Source organism: Cygnus atratus, chromosome 6 (assembly GCF_013377495.2).
Source record: "Cygnus atratus isolate AKBS03 ecotype Queensland, Australia chromosome 6, CAtr_DNAZoo_HiC_assembly, whole genome shotgun sequence".
Classification (NCBI taxonomy): Eukaryota; Metazoa; Chordata; class Aves; order Anseriformes; family Anatidae; genus Cygnus; species Cygnus atratus.
This window is the reverse complement of record NC_066367.1, coordinates 34,366,160-34,384,006: the sequence shown is the minus strand read 5'-3', so window position 1 is coordinate 34,384,006 and position 17,847 is coordinate 34,366,160. Positions and strand designations below refer to the sequence as shown.

Sequence of the window (17,847 nt, the reverse complement as noted above, 5' to 3'; positions counted from 1 at the left end):
GCAATAAACTTGCTTTTTTTTTCTCCTTTGGAAATATTGATATTTCATCACTGACTGAGGTAAAGAGACTACTTTCTGAAGGTTAACTGGTGAATAACAACTTGTTTCTCCAACTTTTTATTCCTCATAAATACATAGTACAAAATAAAACAAATATATTTTGCCTACTTGTATAGACAAAACTTTCTTGGTTTTGATTTTTTGTTTTTTAATCTAGATGAATAAGTCTTCCATTCAATAGTCACCTTCCAAAAAAGCATTCAAAATAAACATGCTCTAGCTACAGAGCTACAGATTTCATTTCCTTTAATTAAACTATCACTTGTGATTAAAAACTTGTTAGGATTTGTTATTCAAGAGATCTGTTTTATTTTGTAGATTACCGAGGTTGCAAATTCTTGGGAACATAATTGTGTTAAGGTCCACTGGATCTTTTCTTGGGTATGACAGAATACACACATGAAGCTGAAGGAAACAAATATGAACCAGAGCAAAACGGGTAAGTCTGCAATGAAAGACATCTTAAGGCCCCAGACTGGGTCACATTTGTATCCCTCCTGACATAATCCTCCCGTTCATACTCACAGTTTTACATAACATTGACTTATAAAGGCCAAAACAGGTGGCCACCTGCCAGGTATTTCAGGGTTAAGCCCCGTGAAAGCCATGCGCCTTTCTACTTGGTAGTAGTTCTTGTACAACACCTCCTACTGGCTGAGTCCAGCTTATCCATCGGCATGGAACTCCTGTAGCTCATTAAACTGGCTTCAATGCTGCTCAAATCCACACAAGGCACATTATCTTTCTCTCCAAACCCTAGAGACTTAAAAATATCATCCAGCTGAAGACAGTAGTTTACCATTTTTCTCTGTTTAAGAGTTGGTCTTGTAAGCCGATTATGCTTACAAAAAATCGTAAGACATTACTAGTAGAAAGAAAACTTTGTAAAAGATAGAATTGTTCCTTAATTGGCAGGATTTGCATCTCTCCACAATTGATCTTTATGAAAGAATCGCTGCACATTTCCTATTAGCTAACTGTATTAAACCAAATTTTCTGCTGGAAGATACACAGCACAATAACAGACATGTGAAAGGTCTATTAAGCTTAGGCAGCTTTCCAATTTATTCAGCAGCATCTTCTCTGAGAACGGACTCAGGGTATACCCAAAGAATTATTTAAATACTGCGTTCAATATTTATTGAATTTAATCCCTATCTAGCACTGCAACATTTGAGTGCACAGAATTACTAATACTTAAACAATTGCAGGTGTTTTTTTTTTTTTTTAAATACATACATACATACACAGTTTTTCCACACCTCTGCCATCTCAAAGTTAGAAAAACTGTAGATTGAGCACATACTACATCTAACTTTATTTGCAACACTTCTAATATGCAAGTTTCCATTTCAGGGCAAACAGAAGGGAACAGCAGTTGAGTTACACACAGAAAATACCCTATAAAGACTTACTGGAGAAGTGAAAGGCCCATAATAGTTAAAAGGAAGGGGTTTTTTTTTTGAACATCATACCAAAAATGCTTACTTAAGCATACGTTTCAATGGAAACGCACAAACCTACACCAGTTTTGAGGCTTAAATCACAAGATCTAGGGGCTTCTAGCTGCTTCAGCATAAGGTCTCACCCATGCCACCCACCAGCTCCCCTGGAAGCCCCTGCCCACCAGCAGACACAAACACCCCTCAGCACCCACACAGTAAGCTAAATCCTAACTCCAGAGACAAAAAGTACTCCCCTAGACTGTGACAACTGAGAAACTATGTTTACATCCCCCTGTCACCCCTGCTCCTGGGACAGTAAACTCCAGCAAAAAGATGGGGCACACAGCTGGGGCAGAAACAGCTTAAAATAGCTGCAGCTAAGACGAGGAGTTTAAAAGCACATCCTGAGGTGCTCCAGCAGAAGACCCCAGCAAGGCAAAACCAGGCACATGCAAAATGCACAGCTCCGCAAGTGGATGGGGTAGCAGCTGTAACTCGTAACACTCAAGTCAGCAGGTCAAAATTAGCAAGATTACACTATTAGTTGTAAGAACTAGAACCCACTATGCCATTTTTGTGCTCTTCTCTGAATTTTCTTTCGCATCTTAAGCCTCAAAAAAGTAAAGCTGAATTTTACCTCAGCTGAGAGAAAACCCAGTGCCTAGCAGACTTTGAACCGCAACTGCCTAGTCTACATCAGCCAAGCTCGTTAATAAAAATCCCTCAGCATTAGCTTTGCATTATTGTGCTATAATATAGGTAACTCCACATTAGATAACCTAGACTATTCCCTACAGGAGTCATCTATCCATTTCCCTTGAGAAGAAATGCAAAATTATTTCTTAGAGCATTTCAATTTCATTTTAGTCTAGCTTTATGGGACCCAAAAGATGGGCATTTCCACCACTATTCCTCTTGGGAAGCTATTCTATTTTAATAGTCTACTGCTGTCATTTTTTTTCCCCATGGTATACAGCCAAAGTGATCTTTCTCCCTCCTTAGTTTTACTCCATCACTCTTATTCAAACAAATCACTGGCATGTGAAAGTATATTGAATGAAGAATTATTTTTTCCAAATAATTCAGTTACACACAACCAGAAGTTTACCAAATTGAAAATGGGAACCTTGATATTCTTTTTGCATAAAAAACTTCTTTGAAAGATTTAGTTAGTTGGGTGGGGGTCTTAAAAAAAAGACACATAGGACTAGCATAAAGCATTGGACTACATGCCCTAGAGACAGGTGCTTATTTGCTACAGAGAAGTTGTACAGAGCAACAGCAGCATAATGCTCTGCTCACTAAGCTTTGCAGATTGTTATTACCTGGAAAATTCACACTGAAGTGGTAACATTTGCTTTCGGCAGCCAAAAGCTTATACTCACAAATGTTATCGGATAGGCTTTTTTGATCATTCACTTCCCTGTTACCTATCATGGCAAAGAGTGAACGAATTTGTGCACGCAGCTGCATCTTCATGGAAATTTTGTAAGAGGTACAGCTCATCTCAGGCCTATTCAGTGACTCGTACCAAAACAGTCACAAAAAAAATACTACATCCTGTGCAAAAAGCAACAATTTACATTTATATGCCAGGAAACCAAGCAAAAACACCAAAAGCAAATTCTGTTAGAAAACCAGACTGCACTTGATGCTAGTTCACCTAAACAGTCTTCGAACAATTAATTTCAGTGAACTGGGTATTAAATGCCATCCACAGCAGCATCCTAGGAAAGGCAGGCAGGTCAAGAGGTAGAGCTGCACATTCACTCGCTTTGGTGAATTATGAAGTAGAAATCTGAAAGTGTAGCAATATGAACACCTGGTGAAAGTCTGCAAGACAAGCAGAAACAGTCCTAGAAAGACATCAACAAGTTCATACATGTACACAGGGTTAAAAAAAAAAAGAAAAGAAAATCCTAAAGTTCTTATCCTATGGAAACTGGTTTCTAAAGCTCAAATACAGGTACACAATTTTTACTACTCTGTTGTTTCAAAACCAACCAGATATTAGTTTACTTCTACTTTTAGAAGTCAGAACAACTCAAAAATAATCTGCTTAAGATGCATTTTTCCACAAGAAAAGCCATTCAAACCTTTGCAGTTTCCTACTATTTCTCCTACTTACAGCAGTCTTATTTGCTCAAGACAGAAGAAATTTTCAAAGCATCTCTTACCTCTTTATAGACAAGTTGAACTAACTCAGCAGCAAAAAAAACTTTTAAAACTATGGATTAAAGCAGAGTCAGGGCTAAGGGTAAGTAACATTAAAAAATGGTAAAAAAGTGATATTAAAATTGTTTTCCTTGCAAAGGTTAAACTCTTATTAAAGAAATAATTGCTAAAAGACTCCTGTGGCTTTCAGTTTCCATTGGACCATCTGATGGGCACCGCACGAGAGGAGACCAGTTAGCAATGACCACTCTGGCTTTAGGCACTGAGCCCCAGTGCTTCTTCAGCTGCAGAGGCCGGACGTCACTGCTCTTGTTTTCAGCTTCAGTCTGCTTACCTGGGGCTGTGAGGGCAAGGGAGATGGGACGGTCCATGTCAGGCTGCCCTGCTGGAGAACTCCCCCAAAAGGCTAACATCGATTCACACAACAGAAATCTGTGCAAGTTTTTGAGGGTTCAACCTGAAGCCTAGGACTACATTCTATGCAACAAGAAAAAATAGTGTCTTGCAAAAAGCCCTAGCTACCAAGGTGTGAATACCTGAAATCTTACTCGTGTCATGTTATGCAGGACATTTGCTCACTTTTTTCACCTACTTACACCACCAGTTTGTTCCTCTGTGTGTAGGCTGCTTTACTGAAGTTTAAACACAGCAGTAAGGCAAACAACACCAGGGGGCTGGCAGAGGCCCCTTGGGGCGGCCTGGCTAATCCAGGCATGGTTAAACAGATCACAGTTCGACAAAAGCAACTGGGGCTGATAAAAGACAGAGCTTGCTCGTTTGTAGGACACTTCTTCAGCTGCCTTTGGGAGGCTGTTGCTGGCAACACACCCCACGAAACACCGCACACAGCCACCACCGTGACCAGTTGCTCTCCATCACAAGCCGTGCCTCCTGAGCACCTGCTGAAGCCCTCAGCACTAGCACCACTAAATCAAATCCCTCCCAGTGCTTCCATGCTGTCCTGGAACTGCTGGGCCTGCGAAGGTCTCTGCGAGCTACAGCCGTAGGTTTGCTTCATCTTCACTGACGTCAGGGAGGCAGGCAGAAAGCCGGAGCCGGCCTGCTGCTTCTCGCCTCTGCCACATCAGGGGCAGCCCCGCCGTGATTCACCCCGAGACGGCTGCCTCATCAGCCGGGGAGCAGCGCGACGCCTGCCGTGCCGCTCCGGAAAGCTGCCTTCACAGAAAAGAAAAAGAAACAGGAGGGGAAAAAAAACGCAGTCTACTATCAGGAAAGGAAGAAGCCAGCTCACACCAAACAGCAAGCCCATCTTCGCAAGCAACACAAAGTTTCTGTGAAGGGTATGAGGCTAGAGTTTATCACATACACAGATAAAACACAGCCGATGATGTTATTGCCATGTATTTTTCCTCTCCCCACTCAGGGAGAGGTCTCTAACTGTCAGAGGATACGGCATATTTCCAAAAACAACTAATACTTAAATTCTTTAAGATGGTATCTGGCCTGTGAGAAATATTCAAAACTACTGACTACAGAACAAAATCTGATCTGACTTGATAATCTTACTACCGCAACTAACCACTGCAGCTAACTATATAGACAGCATGCCACATTCAAAATTTCAGCAGGCTATTATCCATGGAAGCTTTACTCCTATTTCTACATATATCATGATTTCTGTTTATTTTTGGAGAGGAACCACATGTTAGGAGAACATTGAGGATGAGGCACCTTTTGCCATAAGCAATACAGGTGCCCCTGGACACAGAAGCCTCTCATAGAACATAACAGTGCAAATCCATTCTTCCAAACATTTGCTGTATCTCTTTTCTCAGGCCAACCACATGTCAAGTGTTTGTCTTCCAAAAATGTTTTAAGTATAATTACACAATTGATATTATTACACTCATCAACACAAATATTCTTCCATTTTTGATTTTTAAAGTTCGTTTCCTACACGCACAGAAGTAACAAGCATAATCTAGCTCAGCAGATTCTGTAGACATCAGAAACATCGAAACAAGATCGCATCCCTTCTGCTCCTCTGAAGCCACACACACCAGCCACTACCAGCCCTAACTGTAAGCTCACATCAACTTCAGTGGCCGGCGCAGCAACGTGCCATACATCAACCTACAATTACCCAAAGAAGCTAACTAGAGATTTCAGACCATTTGGTTTATAGTACAACATTTCCAGAACTGAAGTAGTATGACTCAAGTCTTTAAATGAGTTCATGCAGAGTGTAAGAAGAACTGAAGGCATGGAAAAAAAACACCTAAAAATAGGTACAAATCTGGTTGTACACAAATAACTGCTGCAATTATCTTCACACACAGCAGAGACATGACATGAGTTGAAAGGACGATATTTTGTCATCTTTTACAACAACAGTTATTCAATTTGATACATAAATATCAGTGTGACCAGTAAATACGATGCTCATTAAAAGCAGTTAAAGAAGTTTAATGTTATCATAATATATTGCTCCACCCCAGAAGCTGAAACAAACTATATTAAGCACTGGCTTGCTAAATTCATTACAGAACTGTTCTGCTGATTTTATCTTTGAGAGTTTTGATTACAAACAAATGACACTGAAAATAAACCCCGTTAGCTAAGAATCCATCTGTTTTAAAATTAAAAAAAGCACCAAAGACTACTTGTTGTGTTGCTGAGGTAATGTCTACAGATTAGGTAATTCAGAGCCCTATTGTGTTAAGTTCTGTGGACAGTAAACAAGCCCCTGCTCCAATGCGTTTTAAGAAATTATTAGCTAACTAACACAAATCATTACACCCGTACACTAAGCACTCAAAGCAACAAGTGACTTGTACTTAGAATTCATTTCGAGTTCAGGTAGTGGGTGGGTGTTTGTTTTATTTTGTTTGTTTTGACTTAAACATTGAAAACGGTTATGCTTCATAGGCTACACGCAATGCTAATGGAGAAAACAGATTCATCAATTAGAAACTGAATAACGAAAGCCAGGAAAATTAAAACTTTGGGGAAAGGTAGTTTTCCAAACAAAGAGTCAACATGGAACAGAGAACTAGAAAGTATGACACCAGAGGAGAAAGTTACACCAGCTGCTCCTCCGGCCAGGAGGAGTTCTGCATCTACACGCAATTTCAGTTGTTCAGGAAGGAACGGCTGATGCAAATAACCTCAAACCTTTTTACAGACACCCAAGTCTAATTAATTTCCCAAGCATTTAATACACAACAAAACACGGCATTGCAAATAAATCAAGTGCGAGTCATCGCTCCCCCTCCTTCCCTTCACCTCCATTTGTAGCCCTGCTTCGGGACTGATTTTGCAAATGACTCGACAAAGCGTGAGCAGGCACCTGGGAGGGGATAAGCACTAAAGCAGCAATCAGGAAGAAGGACAAGGGAAAGCCTGGCTCCCAAGTTTCACCCTGCAATCCTCCCCACAGCACGGCACGAGCAGGTCCAGCAGCAAATCCTTCGCACCATGAGAACTTGGGCAGCTCCCCAGGTGTTGAAGACACGCACCCCAACACCAGCTGGGCCCTGGCCAAGAGCTACTCGGTGGCATTCTCCCTGGCACACCATTACTTGGTCTTTCTCTAAAGCTGCAAGTTAAATTACATGTCAAGTGATAATTCACCTTTGAACTACGCGAAATTAAGTCACAATATAGTGCAAAGAGCAAACATTGCACACATGAAGGTGGATGGGACTGACACTGTTCAGTATTCAATTAGGTACTAATTAAAAGCTCAGCAGCTGTCCATCCTAAAGCAATAGTATAGCATGAGTACAGAGCAAACTAGAGCTTCAAATACTGCTTAGCAGCTAAGTCAGCTCAAGTTTTTTTTTTTGAGAGATATAAATTTCCTTTACGAAATATTCACACATACACAAGATGTAAATTACCACTTTGCAAGTGCTCATAAAACCCGCCAGCTTCACTCCATAAATTTAGCAATGAAATCAAGGAAGAGCACATTAAAACATTTCTAACGCTAAAAGAAGCGGTTAAAAGCAAAGTACGCACAAGGAGCCTCTCTAATAGAGGTAAGAACTCAACACGGAAATCCTTTTCTCTGTTCACCTAGTGTTCAACTTGACATGAAGCCCACTTAAAATTATTTCATCCATCTTTAATCTCTGAGCAAACAGCATGGAAAAGAACCTAGCTTCTTTTCCGCTAAAGCAACTGTCCATTCTCAAACCATGAAGTGGGACAATGTATTACAATTGGTTTATGATTTCCCCACAAAAAAGACTAGTAACCAATTAAACTTGGCAAGTGTAACATTTGTCACAAAAATTAAAGGGCTTTGGGGAGATACAAGGTAGCATCATGGGTGAGCGATCTAATTCAGGGAATTTGAAGGTGTTACCTCTCCAGATTATTCCGTGTCAATGAGTTTCTGAATCAGCAGAAGGAGCATCTCGCCTTCCACTACATTTCCTAAACGCTAAATGCGAACACTGATCACAAGAACGTTGGCAGACACAACAAACTGCTTTGCGAGCATGCAGGCAAAGACCATAAAAAACCTTTATAGCCCACAAAGAATAGTTTTAAACCAGGTTACCAAAAACCACACAGGAAAGCTATTAACTTGGGTAAAACAGAGTTGTGAAAGTTGAGGGGGTTTCTGTTTAAGTTTACTCCAATACTGATCACCTGCCTGCCAAAACTCAACCACACCACACAAGTTGAACAGCACAACACACATGCTATCTAGCGCAGGATGCGCACTACTTAAGAAAGCCACTGAGCTATGGCAAGTGGCCATCCTCTCTCCGTAACAACTACTACTACAAAATTGCCATTACGACCATACCTCCACCCCTCACACAGTTGCAACAGGTCTCTCATTTAATTAAGCACAAACTAAAGCAGAGGCTTCCTCCTTTTGTTTGAGGCGAGGATGCCAGTAAGCATACTTTTGGTATCGGTAGGACAAGGAAAAACAGAAATAAGTTGCCATAAAGAAATAAACCGGGAAGTTTCTCAAGGAATGAAAGCAGGAAAGAAATCTGCTGTGAATATGCAGGAATTCTGAAGAGGGAGGAAAGGTATGGAGAGCAGAGGTATGAAAGCCTTGAGGAGGCCATCTCCAAAGTGATGGAGCCAAGCTCCATCACGGCCTCACACGCACCACAACGTTAAGCAACCAGTGATGCAAGGGCATCTTCTATTTCATCCCAGAAAGGCCCCTGTGAGGAAACAGAGCGTTGAATTACTGGGTTTTTCTTCCTCTTCAGTCCGATGAACTCCACAGAGCCGGGACAGGGCTGCATGTCCCTCCACCTTCGCTATGCTAATACGCTTCTGAAACCAGGTAAGGCGCACAGGTTAACGCATTCCCAGTGCATTGTTTTGCTACCCTGTCATTAGCTGACTGTGTAGCTTCTGAGCTGATTTGATGGAGACAGTTAAGGAAGCACCATCTGGGTGACTCTTAAGAAGCCAAAGTGCTTTAGCATAAGCAGTGAGGGAGGACCTAAAAAAAAGTGGGAAGAGAAGTGACACGATACCGACACTTTTCAAAGCACTCGCGCTTTGATCAGGGCAGAGTATTGTGAAGATCACAGGATTTTACGATTACAAGCATCAAGTTCTTGCTCTCAATTAGAGTAACAATCTCATGAAGATTTCCTTACTCTTAACCACGTTTTGTCAAGTACACAGAAGGCAAAATGGGCACGTAGTAGACTTTTTTCAAAGCAACAGAAACGCTGTAATAAACAAATGAGCCTGCCACAAAATATTGCCAGAGAAAAAACCCACAAATATCTACTTCTCACCAGCAGACAGAAAGAGAATGAGATGGGGTGGTTCTGTAAAACAAGACACATGGAAGTCTCCTTCTGAGCATGCCCCAGGACCTGAAAACAAGCTTGAAATTTCTAACTACGGTCACCTCCTCTACAGGGGCACAAGACAAAGAAAACAGTTATAGCAGATAGTGAAGAGACTGCACATGACGGAGTGGGAAAACCACAAATGCAGACACAAACCCAAGAAAGAATAAATAAAAAAGGAAGTTGATGGGATCTATGTGCAAGTCTTAACTACATTATCTATTACTGCCCACAGCCATTTCTTTTTGACTTTAACTTGTGCTGTTAATAACTGGTTTGTCTCTCCTGTATGCTTATTTTTAAGTTTTTTTCAAATGCATAAAAATTAACAGAGAAACACAACGTACTGGGAAAAGGAGAAAAGTAGCTTTTATAATATGTAATTTCAACTGACTGTCCAAGATGATTTGTCTAAGTGATTAGGACAGAAAAAAATGTGTTTTTTAAAAATCCATTTTATATTTGTTCTACAGCATCTACAAGTTTTTAATAGCAACAAGTAGCTTACAGTTCAAAACATAACTCTATTTTCACTGACAGTCTAAAAGCAAACTGAAGTTAAAAGTCTGGCAGAAAGCTGTTTCAAGGCAATACAACACCGAGGATATTTCTGGATATTTAAAATCTCAGGTTTCCATAAGAGAGTTAAAAGTAGCTTCTGGTGATGTACCAAACCCTGCCGTGTTTGTAGCTTTATGTACAAAAGATATATTGCTTAAAAGTGATTTTCCCTGCCTGAATATCCGCTTACGGGGGTTGCAGGGGGCACACCATGCAGTAGGCAGCTGAGCATTGGTGTTTGTTGGAGATCTATATGCCAGAAGCACAGGAGGAGCCAGGTGAAATACTGAGGGCCTGCTAAGGCAACAGTGTCCGATTAAAAAGGGATTTTTGCTCCCAGAAATAACAAAAAGTTCCGGTAAAAACCGGAGAAGAACCCAAACTTTTTCCCCCGGAGCAGTGAAATAAACCCCATGGCAGCCGCACGCATAGCTCGGCTGCGGCGCCCCCGCGGCACCAGCCCCTGCAGCCGCCTGCGATACCCATCAGAACAGCGCTGGGGAGGCCAAGGGAGGGCCCGGCCCGGCTGCCGAGCTCGGAGCTTCCTCCCTTTGTGTCCGGGGGCCGGCCCGCTGCCTCCCGCAGCGCCTTCCCGGCGCGGCGCTACCCACTGGGTTGACCTGGCGGCCCGGGGGGGGGGTGCAGGTAACCCCGCACCGCGGCGGCCCCGCCGGCATTTCGGGGCGGCTTCGCCCCCTCCACCTCCTCCCCCCGCCTCCAAACCGCCGGTGACGTCTCCCGTGACGCAATACCAACCGATGACATCACCGGCTGAAAACCGGCGTCGGCCGAGGCACAAAATGGAGCCCGGCCGCGGCCTCGCGGGGCCACCCACCACCCCCGGGGCGTCCCCAACCCCGCCCCCGGGGGGCTCGCACCGGGCCAGGTCCTCCGGGAAGGCCCCGGGGACGCGGCAGGGGGCACGACAAAGGCCTCCCGCCTCCCCCCAACCCCCGGTCCCTCGGAGCCCCCGTCCATGCGCTACGTACCGGGGCGCGGCGGCTCTCATAGCGCCGGGCCGGGGGCGGGCGGCCGGCGGTCAGCGGCGGGAGGCGGAAGCGGCGAGGCCGGGCGGTGGCGGAGCCGCATCGCGGCCCCTCGCGGCTCCCGTACGGCCCCGCCGAGGAGCCGCCGCTGAGCCGCCGCCGCACTTCCGGACACGGAGGGGGCGGGGAGCGCCGCGCCGAGCCGAGCCCATCCGGGGACTCCGCGTGGCCGCGCCCCCGCCCGGGCGGGGCGGGGCGAGGGCGGCCTTTGGGGAGGGGGGGGTGAAGGGGGGGTAGCCGTTGGTGCTGAGGTGGCGGCGGCCGAGGAGAAGCTGGGGTGCGGGAACCCAAAGGTTCCCCATTGTCCCCCCCCCCCTCATTACCGACTGTTTCATGGTCCTCTCAGAGCTTCTCACGGCTTTTTATTTGTCTGGTTTTTTGTCTGTTTTCAGACGGGTTAACCTGAAAATTACCCTTGCCCTCTCCATCTCCTGCCAGGTGTTAGGACTGTGAGAAATAAAGTTGTGTGGAAAATTCCGCTAAGCTCCTGTGTTCAACAGTGGTTGTGCAGGCACAATGGGGAGTATGTTGTGCTGATACGGGGAAGGTCCCGCTGTCCCAAAATAAGGGGGATAGCTAAGAAAAACAGGACAAGCAATGTGAAATAAGTAAAAACAAAAAAATCTCTTGGCCCTCTAGTCACAAGAGAAGGGGAAAAAAAGGAAATTAACAGTCAAATAAAACGGTACATATATGGTATAGTAATAAGCATCGAGAAGTTTGTGAACCTGTGGTAATGAGGCGAATGTGGTAATGTGAACCTCTACCAATGAGGAAACCGTGGAGGAATCAGGCATCGGGTAATAGGGGATATAAGGTTATGATACGCTTTTGCTGGGCACTCCTGCTTGTAGTCCACCCACCATTTCAATTGCAAATAAAACTGCTTCACTGAGATCCTCGCCTGAACCTGTGTTACTGGCTGCAGAGTGTTTCTCATGGGACCTGAGGAGAAGCGGCCCACTTCCATTCCCTCCCACGTAACGTGCAGCACCCAGCACTTGTGAGAGTATCTGGCCTTATCTGTTTCCCATAGTCCAAGTGGAATAAATTGCTCTAAATTGACATATTGCTTCTAAAAATGAAGGAAATTAAAATTCTAAATTCCATATGCGGTACTGCAGTCTTCTTTGTGGAGAATTGTAAATAAAACTTGTGTAAAACGCTTCTTTTTTCTTTCATTTTTTTTTCTGAGACCTATAACCTTATGGATAATATTAGCTATGGACACAATTAAGACTCACTGAGACACAATTAAGGCTCACTGACACCTCAATTCCCTCCCTCGAGAACGAGCACTAATAATCCATACACACAGCACTGTGCTGGGTAAGGATACCCAGGCAAGGTCTCAAAATCAATACAGCTGCATTAGGGAGGCACATTGCCCTGGATCATTCATCCTGCAGAGAAAAACTGCGCTGATGGGGCCATAATGCTTTTGGTAGCACTTGCTCACTCAGAACGATTTCAGGTACTTTTCCAATGTGGCACTGTGCTTTTGGATGGCTCAGCATTTTTTGTTTGGTTGGTTTATTTTGTTTCATTCCAGCCCTTGAAGGAAATAGCTTCAGAGCCACAGCAAGTGTTTATTCCATTTAGCTGAAGAGGACACTTGGAGAAGGACTAGGCTGTTACCTTTTATAAAGCCCACTACTTAGAAGAATATACATCTTGCCTTTGTTGTTTCTGTGAGACACAAGCAGAACAGACTGTCAGGATTCTTGGTATTGTGAGCTGAACAGTTCAGTGCTTGGAGTAGCTATTACAAAGGGGAAGGAAGTTAAAAAGGTCTGTTCTTTCACAAGACAGAACTAACTCTCCTTTACTAGGAATCAAGGGTGTGTTCCTGCTTCTAACTGAAAAGGCCATATGGGAATCTTATGATTTAAGCAGAGTAGTTTAGCGCGTAGGGAAAGCAGTAGGCTAAGATCATTTCATATAGTAACTAACTACCACCTCCTTTAAATCCCACTTTAGAGGAAGTCTGCAATGATGGGTCATTAACAGCAGCTGTGAAAAACACATGCATCTTTGTCAACAGACAAAAGGTGAGAGTACAGCTCAGAAGTTTTTAGGCTGCCATCAAAGCATGCATCTCTTGGTTTAAGATCTTTTGCTTTCCCTCAGAGATGTAATATTCTGATGTGTGGGCAAATGCCACAGACAGGCGTGCAAATGGTTGCCAAGTAAAGCAACAAGCACTTTCCAGATCTGGGTCTCCAGCTGGTTTTCGCAGAAACTGAATTTATTTTCCTGTACTTTTTTCAACAACTGCTCAGTCTTATTCTCTGCTATTTCCATTTTCATATCCTGAGTTTGTTTCTCCACTCGGTGCCAAATTACAGTGTGCCAAACAGCACCAGCCTCTTGCACCACATCAAGGTGAAATACCATCAAGTCAGGATGCATCAGTATTGTTTGCATTATAGCAGCACTTAGCAGGTCAACTGAGATAAGTGGCCTTTTACACCAGACGTTTTACAAAGCATGTGACAAACAAAGAGTTTATAATCTAATTAGAAAAGACAGAAAATGGTAGAGAAAAACAAGGGTGACATGATTAACTACGCTTAGAGAGCAAAGATTGCAGCAGAGAGCAGGGAACCAAGCTTTCCTGAATCCAGAGTGAATGCCCTAGACCGTACTTTCTCTACTCAGGCAGAGGGCCCACAAGAATATGCACATACAATATACGCTTTTTTTTTTTTTTTTTTACTACTGTCATATTCTTGAAAGCTTTTCAGGGAAAGGTAACATGTTACATTGCTGTCTATAAAGAGGTTAAAGCCAAAAAGAAGAAAAATGCCTCTGTAGATGTTCTTTCTTATCTTCCACTGGGATAGAGCAATGTTTCCACTGCACTGCAGTGCTGCCTTCCTTCTCTGGAAGTTCTCATATTCCTCTATTGATACCTTCTTGAGGGTAGACTTTTTTATCAGCACAACTAACAATTATTAGGGGGTTCTTTATAGAATAAATTCATTTAAGAATGCTCATTGAAAGAATAAGAAAGCATATTAATACACAGTTATAAAAGGATTAGTATTTGGAGACTTTAAGTGCTCTAATCTGGGTAGACAATACAAGCTTTTGTCTTTCCAGGGTGATCAAGTTTCAGGCTGTCAGGATTTTCACCTTAGATAAATCCTTCAGCATAAAACTCGTCTGGCCTATACTAAACATCGGATTTCCTGTGCTACTATTTGAAACAGAGAAAGTAATCCAGGTTACTGACTGGATTTCCTCATCCTTGTTGTGTGATAAGTGGTGGACTGTATGAATTCAACTGCTGCACACGATGATGTTAACTCTCAGAATGTTTAAAATAGATTGGTTTCAGTATTAGGCGTCTGAGCAGTCCCACAGATTTAAGGGAAAGAGTAGCATATGTAAACACGCACTTAAATGATTTGCACGTTGAAGTTACAAGTGAAAGTAATTCTCTACCCAATAGGTAACCACATTTCAGTTGTGAAATTATATATCCTAATTTCTGATCCATTATAAACTTCTTTGAGATCTTTTTGGTGTGAGGAAGCATTTTACACACATGCAAACGCATTGCTGCGATATGTTTTTGAGATTGAAAACTAGATTAAGATAATCTTTTTGAATGAAAGTCAATACTTGAATAGTAATTTCATCTAATTTCTTAAGCAAGTTAATCACTTTTATAACTGATGCTAGAAAAATCAATGGTAAACAACCCAAGACTGTTAGTGTCACATGCTTTCTGTTTTTCTTTCCTCCCATGTCCAAATGAGAGTACCTTCTGAAAGAATCGTGATAAATCTGTAATAACTCTTTTTTTTCCCCCTACCCTATTTAGTTGTAAAAGAGCAACATTTCAAACATACTGCCAAGTTGTATGGTTGATTTTGCATTAAATAAGTTCAGGGGATGATTTAGTTGATATGAGTCCCACTTTTATGGACAGTTTTAAAAGTGTATAATTTTTCATCAAAGACGTTTTTTAGTCTTTTTATAATGTAGCGGCTTACAAAATTGAATTGCTTTTTGGAATGTGAAATTCCAGGGTATTAAGGCATTGCCCAACTTAGATTAACTTGTCACCTTATTTTTTTTAATATATTTTGCTTTTAGGTTTTCTTCCTTAAAAGAAAAATAATAAAACCTGTTAAGCTGCAACAAACTAATAATTTCTTACAGGTTAGTGATACAGCTCTAAAATTAAGCAGTAATGTTTCAAGAGAATGGTTCTTCACTTGAAAAACACTCTTCACTGGAAAATACATGCTAGGTTTGGCAGAAAGGCTTTAGCAAGCATGCAGTTTCTTCTGAGGGAGACTGAATAAACAGCTACTATTCCAGTGGCTATCATGAAGAGCCTACTAGGGTTGGGTGGGTCAGATTCAAGTCTCTGTTTTTTGCCATTTAGGTGAAAATTTTGATCTCCTGTCTTTTCCATCACTAATAAGACCTTAATCACCAAGCTATTCACTTAAGAATATGCAATAGGAATATTCTCTGTTCTTCTCTGCTTCTACTTTGTATAAATAAGCTTTGATGTTAGCAGAGACTTGAACTTGGGACTTCCAATTTTTGCCTGAGCTCAGCAGCTGTTCTGTCTGAGCTTCCCCTTCTTCTTTAATTAAAAACAAATAAACACATCAAAATTTTCATCCGAAAGGTGAAATAGGAAAACATTTGAGTTTTCTAGCTTTCACAAGATGGGCAAATATTTCCTGCAAAATTTTAGTTAGCTTTACAACGCATTTTTGTTCAAGGGAAGCTTATATGTTAACAGCACCTGTATTTTTTCTCCCTCAGTAGAAGCCTGATGTGTTAATACAGGAAGTTATTAAATAGAATTTGCTTTATATTGTCATGCTCTTCATCCTCAGTTTCTCTTTTGTGTTCGCTGTATTCTCTAGAACATCTTAAATGAGATAGTAAGGACTTCAAAGCAGGTATCATATCTTTCTATGGATATTTATTTAATGCGTTGTGGAAGAGAACTCATTGAAAAGTGGTTGCAGCAGTACATGACATTATTTTTTTCTGCAGAATATCCTACTGTAAATCATTGACCACCTTTGGTTAGTTACTCCTCAGTATTCTCTAACACATTATCACCAGTTTCTTGTCCAAAAAAAATCTCATATTCCTTTCAGTCATCCACCACTACAAATCTTCTACCTTTTCCTTATCTTTCCTTCATGTACATATACACCATTGAATTCATTCATATTTGCTAGAACTCCACAGCTGTGTCTGTATAACTGTGTGCTATGTCCCAGGTTCTTTCTACTTTAATCTCTCATCACTGCAGTCTCTCAGGGCTATTGCAGTGTCACTGAGGTGATCACAAATAAGATGGCAAACCTGTGGTATTATTTTATATGCTCGATAAGACACATCCCTTACAGCTACTTCTGCTTCCAAGTTCACGTTCCCTGCTGCAAATCATGAAATATTTGCAGCTCTTTTTACAATAAACAAGCCTTTTCCCACACACACATGTACAATGAGACTTTTTTCATAATGAGAACTGATAGGCAGTCTAAATACAGGAATAATTACTGTTAGCTGCATATGCAATTAAGAACAAGAGCTACTAAAGCCCTTTTGCTTTGTTCAGTTTTCTTTAGAAATACGGTTTCCCAGGCTGTAACTTGGAAACTAAATACATCCCTGGATGTGATAGATTTTTTACAATATTCCCCAGTGGGAAAGATGATGGTGATTTTTTGTGAATTTTGTAGAAGACTTGTTAAAGGATGAGAAAACCTTTTTTAAACTATTATTATTTATTTTTTTTTTTGCAAATCAGCATTCCTCTCTTCTCCCAAAGAAAAGTACAACTGAAATCTGTATTTTGAAATGTAATACTGAATCCTTCCTCCTCTACTCTCTCCTGCTCTCCAATAAACAAACACAAGAAGCATACATTTCTACACACTTTCTGTTTCATTGGGTATGGAAGCTTTTTATACCAGAAAACAATCATAAAGAGCACATTTTGTTTTGTGGCTTATATTCATGTATTTGATAATGAATCCAAATGCATAGTCTTTGTTTTCATTTCAATACCAAGTAACTATTAAAATGCCTTTAAAAGTCACTTTCAAAAGAGAAGCAGAAGCATGAAGTTCTGAATTTTATATGGGCCCAAACTTTATCATTTATAAATTCAGATAAAACCAACATCTGAAAAGAATTCAGTTGGCTCTGAGAGAGTACAAATAGATTCACAGAAGAGTCAATAGATTCTTCACTGAAAGATCACATTGCTAAGTCACATTTAGAAGGGAAAAACCACACCTGAATACAGAATGTAAGGAAGACAAGTTGTTTTGAACTCTATTACCCTTTTTGTTTTTGAGATTTCTATGGTGTTGCCTCTTGAAATGTCCTCTTGCTTCCAAACTGATAAACAAAATCCTTAATTGTACTGCTCACAAGAGTACTTTTAAACATCAGTATTCCCCAAAGTCTCTAGAGCTTCATGCCAGGGCTTGGCTCAGTTGTCTCTAGTCATAAAAGCCCAATCCTTCTTTTAATTTAGCATTTTATAGGGTTGATCTATTTTGTCATATTTTGCAAAACAAACATTTTTAGTGTGGAGTTCCGAGCAGTAAAAATATAACTCTTAATAATGACTAAAATAAACCTGGACTGCCGTTTTGGTAAATATCTATTTTTATGCCTGCCAAACATACGGGACAGGTAGCTGCATCTCCAAGAAATACTGAAGATTTGTATAATAAGTGAATCACTTCATTATGA

At 41.5% G+C, this 17,847-nt stretch overlaps 1 protein-coding gene across 2 annotated transcripts in view; it reads right to left on the bottom strand.

The window, feature by feature from the left end:
- The window catches only part of SPOPL (speckle type BTB/POZ protein like), a 33,936-nt gene extending 22,669 nt beyond the window's left edge, over positions 1–11,267 (bottom strand). Inside the window, exon 1 of one of the 2 annotated variants that reach the window (XM_035556051.1) lies at positions 11,038–11,267. The gene's annotated coding sequence lies outside the window, so the exon portion shown is untranslated. Of the gene's footprint in view, positions 1–10,804; positions 10,885–11,037 lie in introns of those variants that run through there. The other variant, XM_050711776.1, reaches the window with a different exon arrangement.
- Positions 11,268–17,847: the final 6,580 nt, after the last annotated feature.